The sequence below is a fragment of the Odocoileus virginianus genome, chromosome 10 (genome assembly GCF_023699985.2).
Source record: "Odocoileus virginianus isolate 20LAN1187 ecotype Illinois chromosome 10, Ovbor_1.2, whole genome shotgun sequence".
Lineage (NCBI taxonomy): Eukaryota > Metazoa > Chordata > Mammalia > Artiodactyla > Cervidae > Odocoileus > Odocoileus virginianus.
This window is the reverse complement of record NC_069683.1, coordinates 5,902,661-5,908,902: the sequence shown is the minus strand read 5'-3', so window position 1 is coordinate 5,908,902 and position 6,242 is coordinate 5,902,661. Positions and strand designations below refer to the sequence as shown.

General features: G+C 42.0%; 1 pseudogene; it reads right to left on the bottom strand.

Moving 5' to 3' along the window:
• Window positions 1-1,340: 1,340 nt before the first annotated feature.
• LOC110136832 (prefoldin subunit 4 pseudogene) lies at window positions 1,341-1,724 on the bottom strand (annotated as a pseudogene).
• Window positions 1,725-6,242: the final 4,518 nt, after the last annotated feature.

Below are 6,242 nucleotides of genomic sequence, written 5' to 3'. Positions count from 1 at the left end.
AAAGGAAATATCATCCCTATTCTACAGATGGGGAAACTGAGGCCTGTTAGGCAATGGCTTCTCCGAGGCTGCCAGCCCAGGCTGCTTTATGCTGTTCTGCCCAGCCCAGCGACCCTGAAAGGTGCCCCTTGGACCCAGCCTTCCTCTCTAATGGTTCTTTCAGCTCCTGTCAGTTATCAGGGGCCCCGGCTCGGCTGACAGCCAGCATGTCTGCTGCTGATACTCGGATGCCCACATTCCTGGGCTGTGACGAGGAGCGCACCCGGAGCCCGGGCTGGGGGCACCCGGAGGGGCTCCACTTGGCTGCAAGCTCTGGGGCCTGGCTGTCTGGAGAGTGTCAGGATTCAAAGCGCTTTCTCTCCTTCTCACTGAGGAGGCAGGGGGAGATGTCTCTAGAGGCTGATATGACAGGAGCTGGAGAGGGTACAGGTTCAGCTGGGCCCCGAGGCAAGGCCTGGCCCTGCGGATGACGAGGGGGACGGAGGAGGGGAACAGGAAGTGTGAGGGGGCGGGAATGAGCTGGGGTCAGCGGCCGATCAAAGGGAGCCATCTGAGCAGCAAGACAAAGACCGCAGGCTAGAGAGTCGGACCTCGCTGGATTTGTGTCCATGCTCTGACATCTCTCAGTTCTGTGACTAGGGGCAAGGCACCCACCACCTCGGACCCTCCGTTTCTTCATCCTTAAAGCCTTAACACAGCCTTGTACATCCATAGTAAGCAGGCAGTGGAGTCCTTCTGAAGTCAAAGAACTCAGGGTTCAGTGTCAGACTAGCATTGCATTTAAAGCCAGCAGAATAATTCATCCTTCTCTTTTTAAAGAAGTCATTTCAATTTAGACATTATTGAAGTTTAATATAGAGAGCAAACTAGTGTTTACCAGTGGGGAAAGGGAAGCAGAGGGTGTAGAATTAAGAGGTACAACTATTATGTATAAAATAAGCAAATAAACTGGGCTTCCCTGGTGTCTCGGTAGTAAAGAATTCGCCTGCAATGCAGGAGACACAGGAGACCCAAGTTCAATCCCTGGGTCAGGAAGATTACCTGGAGGAGGGCATGGCAACCCACTCCAGTATACTTGCTTGGAGAATCCCCAGGGGCAGAGAAGCCTGGTGGGCTACAGTCCATAGAGTCGCCAAGAGTGGGCTTCCCCGGTGGTTCAGACAGTGAAGCATCTGCCTGCAATGTGGGAGACCTGGGTTCGATCCCTGGGTCAGGAAGATCCCCTGGAGAAGGAAATGGCAACCCACTCCAGTACTCTTGCCTGGAAAATTCCATGGACAGAGGAGCCTTGTAGTCTACAGTCCATGGGGTCGCAAAGAGTCGGACATGACTGAGCAACTTCACTTCATTTCAAGGCTTATGTTGCTGTCAAATCTTGATTATAACTCAACTTTCGAGTCTAACACCCACTGAGTTGATCCCAGTTTGGATTCCAAGGCATCAGTTTCTTCTAGGAAATTTTTCTTTGCTTCTTCTGACACTTCTTGTGCTCATTACTGAGAATGGCTAATAAAACATCACCAACTTTAAATCATCTTGATATTATCTGCAAGCATGATGCTCTGACAAGTGTCTTCCAAATTTCAAAGTTGTTTCCTTCTTTACTTCTAATTCTTCCTTCAGTTCTGGGATTCCAATTGTATTCTGTGCAAATGTGTCTTCTGTTTACCTTCAAAAGTAACATTGACATATTCTACAGCCACCTTCCTCATAGCGGCTGCCATCTTAGTGGCATCTTTGAACAATTCATTCTTTGCTTGATTCTGTTGAAAAGAAAAATGAATCTAAATACACTCCATGTGATGCTCTGAGAATCCACTTTCTCGTCCTGTTACTTCTATCCTCTTCTTAGTTTGGCTCCTGTCACCTCAAATGCCCTGAAAAATTTCTCCAACACCATGCTATTCAGTTCATTCTCATTTTCCCTCCCCTCAACCCCAGGACTTTACTGTGTGGATCAACTTGGCCTCTTGCCCAGCAACAGAGAAAATAAAGGGGAAAATGGCAGGGTCCCTCATACGATTCCCTTGGGCACGGTAGATTCTGTGTAGTGATCCCTGTTCCATGCAGATTACTCCTATGATTTAAAGCTGTGACAGGACAAAAAAGATTAACATATGAGCATTCAAGAGCTTGTCCTAACAACTCCTACCCACTAACAAGACTCTACGTTTTCCCTTTCAGTTCTGCCCGTCCTTACCCTATAAGGAGGGGTCTTGCGATGCCAGGTAGGACCTTTTCCTTTGGGAATGGAGAATAGGGTTGGAGGGTAAGCACAGAGGAACCGGATCAGAGGCCAGCAGGGAGGGGAGCGGGACTTAGGCAAAAGAAGTTAAACCTACTTACTTTCGGGGACTTCCTTGGTAATCCCTGGTTGGGGAACTAAGATTCAAAGTATCGAGGGGCAACTAAACCCATGTGCAAAACTAGAGAAATCAGTATAACACAGTTAATGAACTTGTGTACTCTAGAGGTCGCACAATGCAACACGAAGAGCTCAAGAGCCTGTGCTCTAGTTCAAATACAGAGGTTTTCTGTTCATCAAAAGGCATCAGAGAGTGAAAAGCAAGCCATAAAGTAAGTAAAAACATGTGCAATGCTTTACACCAGAAAAGAAATTACACCCAGAATTTATAAAGAAGTTCTAGGAAATAATGAGAAAAAGATAAAAATCAAGTTGAAAAAAATGACCAAAAATCATGAACAAATACTTCATTAAGAGAAAAGTCAAATGGCCAATAAACATATGAAAATAAACTCAACCTTAATAATAATCAGAAAAGTGAAAGTTAAAACTATGATTACACTCAAAATAATTTGTCATTAAAGAAATACAAATGAAAGCAATAATGACATTCTATTACACACTTAATAGGATGGCTAAAGTCCAAGAACCTGACAATACCAAATGCTGATGAGTATGTGAAGTAATAAGAGCTCTCTTTCATAGCTGGTGGGAATGCAAAATGGTATAGCTACTTTGGCAGTTTCTTTTAAGCTAAATATAGACTTACCATACAACCCAGCAATCACACTCCTGGGTATTGACTTCAGTGAATTGAAAATTTAAGTAAATACAAAATCCTTTACATGAATGTTTATTTATGGTAGCTTTATTCATAAATGCTCTAATAGGAAACAACCAAGATGTCCTTCAATAGATGAATAAATAAACTGAGTATAACATCAGGGTTCTCCAGAGAAAACAGTATACACATACTGGGCTTGGGAAAACGTGAACATATACAAAAATATTTCTAGCATAGCAAAAAACTAGAAGCCACCCCGCTTCGGTAGACTGGAAAATAAATTGTGGTATGTTCAGTCAATGGAGTCCTATACAACAGTAATAATGAACAGACAAATCTGTCATCATAGAAATAGCTTAGAAACATAGTGTTGAGTAAAAGAAGCAAATCATAGAAGATATAGTCGGTATAACTTCATTTATATAAAGTTCAAAAACTGAAAAATACATTATTTAATCACACACAAGTAGATGTCAAAATATTTTTTAAAAAAGCAAGGGCATAACTATAACAAAAATCAAGAAAGTGGAACTTCCCTGGTAGTCCAGTGGTTAAGAATCCACCTGCCAAGGCAGGGGACATGGGTTTGATCCCTGGTCTAGGAGGATCCCACATACCATAAGGCAACTAAGCCCCTGCATCATAACTGCTAAAAAGGCCGCATGCTATAGCTACTGAAGCCTACATACCTAAAGCCTGTGCTCTGCAACAAGAGAAGCCACTGCAATGAGAAGCCCGTGCACCTCAACTAGAGAGTAGCCTCCATTCGCTGCAACAAGAGAAAGCCTACACACAGCATCAAAGACCCAACACAGCTAAATAAATAAATAAAAATTTAAAAAAAAATCAGGAGAGTGGTTTTGTCCTGAGAAGAGGAATGTGACAAGAATCACACAGACGTGCAGGGTGATTGGCAAGTTCCAATTTCTTAACTCGGGTGGTAACTACATGAATGTTTGTATTTAGTCACTCAGTCATGTCCAACTCTTTGCAACCCCATGAACCAGGGTCCTCTGTCCATGGAATTCTCCAGCTAAGAATACGGAAGGGGGTTGCCATTTCCTTCTCTAAGGGATCTTCCCAAACCAAGTACTGAACCTGGGTCTCCTGCATTGCAGGCAGATTCTTTACCATCTGGGCTACCAGGGAAGATTTATAATTATTCTTTAAACTGTATAAAAATACTCTGTATAAAATACTCTGTATAAAAAAATAAAAATGTATATATACTCTCCTGTATATATTGTATATTTCTAATTTTAATAATTGTTAAAGAAAAGTTTAGAACCATCTATTCCTACTGCATTAACTTCTTTCTAGCGCTAGCACTTGAGCCTGCTAACCTACAGAGAGCAGTCAACCTGATCCCTTTGGTGTCACTTAGGGCATGACCTTCATCCATTCCTTCTACCCTTCATGCCACACTCCCTAGTGCCATTATTTCTACCAGCAGTGCATATTTCTGGTGATTTTCTTTGACCTGGGTAACTCTTATTCAGTTAACAACCATGAGCCAGGCACTGTTCTAAAAACTGCAGATACAGCAGGGAACAAGACAAGAAATCTATTCCTCAAAGAATTTACATTACATTCTAGGGCAGGTAGACACATATGTCAATAAACAAAAAGGTAGTTTAAGGAACTAAGTTGCATGAAATAGATAAAATAAGATAACATGGAACCAGAAGTAGGCTTTTGGTAGGACAATGTGGGAAGGCCTTTCAGAGAAGATGACGTTTGAGATGAAACATGGTTGATGAGAAGGAAGCGGTTCTGTGAAAAGACTTCAAGATCAAAGTAACAGCAAGTGCAAAGGTCCTGAGATAGGAATCAGTTTGCCATGTCCAGGAACAGAGAGAAGCCCACTGTGACTGGAGCACAAGAATGAAGAGAAGGAGGAGATGAGCTGGATAGGGTCAGTTGCACCAGGGTTAGGGTTGGGAAGTCATCCTAAGAGCAGTGAGAAGCCATCAGGCATTTGTCTGACACTTAACCCAAGAATTCGTTACAAAATTTAGAACAACTTTTAAAATAACAGTTTAATTGAAATATAATTCACAAGCCACAAAATTCACCCTTTTAAAGTGAAAATTCAATGTTTTTATTCACAGAGTTGGACAATCTTCTCCACAAACAATTTTAGAACATTTGCATCATATTTTTTAAAAAGACAAAAACTCTGTACCCAATAGCAGTCATTACCCAAAACCCCAAGCCCTAGGCAACCATGGATCTACATTCTGTATGAATTTGCCTATTCTGTATACTTCATATGAATGGAATTATACAGTATATGGTGCAGAAGGAAATGGCAACCCAGTCCAGTATTCTTGCCCGGAGAATCCCATGGACGGAGGAGCCCAGCGGGCTACAGTCCATGGGGTCACAAACAATCAGATATGACTGAGTGACTAAACATAACAACAATACAGTATATGGTGCTTTGTGATTAGTTTATTTCACTTAGCATAATGTTTTTGCTTTGGGTTCCCCCATTTTTCAGTGTAAACACTTTCTTTATCTCTTTTCTATTAATTAATAAGAAAGAGATGTTGAAGCCTCTGAACGTAATTGTGAATCGGTTTATTTTTCCTTGCAATTCTAGCAGCTTTTTTCCTCTACTACACTTTGAAATTCTTTTATTACATGCATATGCTTTTAGAATTACATGCTTTTGATGAGTTTATCTTTCTTAGGGCTTTCCTGGTAGTTCACTGGTAAAGGATCTGCCAGCCAATGCAGGAGGATGTGAGAGACAGAGGTTTGACCCCTGGGTCAGGAAGATCCCCTGGAGGAGGGCATGGCAATCCACTCCAATATTCTTGCCTGGAGAATCCCATGGACAGAGGAGCCTGGCAGGCTGCAGTTCATAGGGTTGCAAAGAGCCAGACATGACTGAGCATGCACGTGGCACCCCTTTCTTATTAAGAAATGGTAGTCTTTATTTCTGATAATATTCTTTGCTCTGAAATCTACTTTATCTGACACATAGAGCCATTCCAACTCTTTTTGTACTATTGATAGTATGGTATATATATTTTCAATCCATTTGCTTTCTAACTAACTTTTTAAAAATTGTATTTATTTATTTATTGGCTGTATTGAGTCTTCATTGCTACGGGCGGGCTTTCTCTAGTGTGGCGAGTGGGAACTACTCTAGTTGTAGAGTATGGACTTCTTATTGTGGTGGCTTCTCTTGTTGTAGAGCATGGG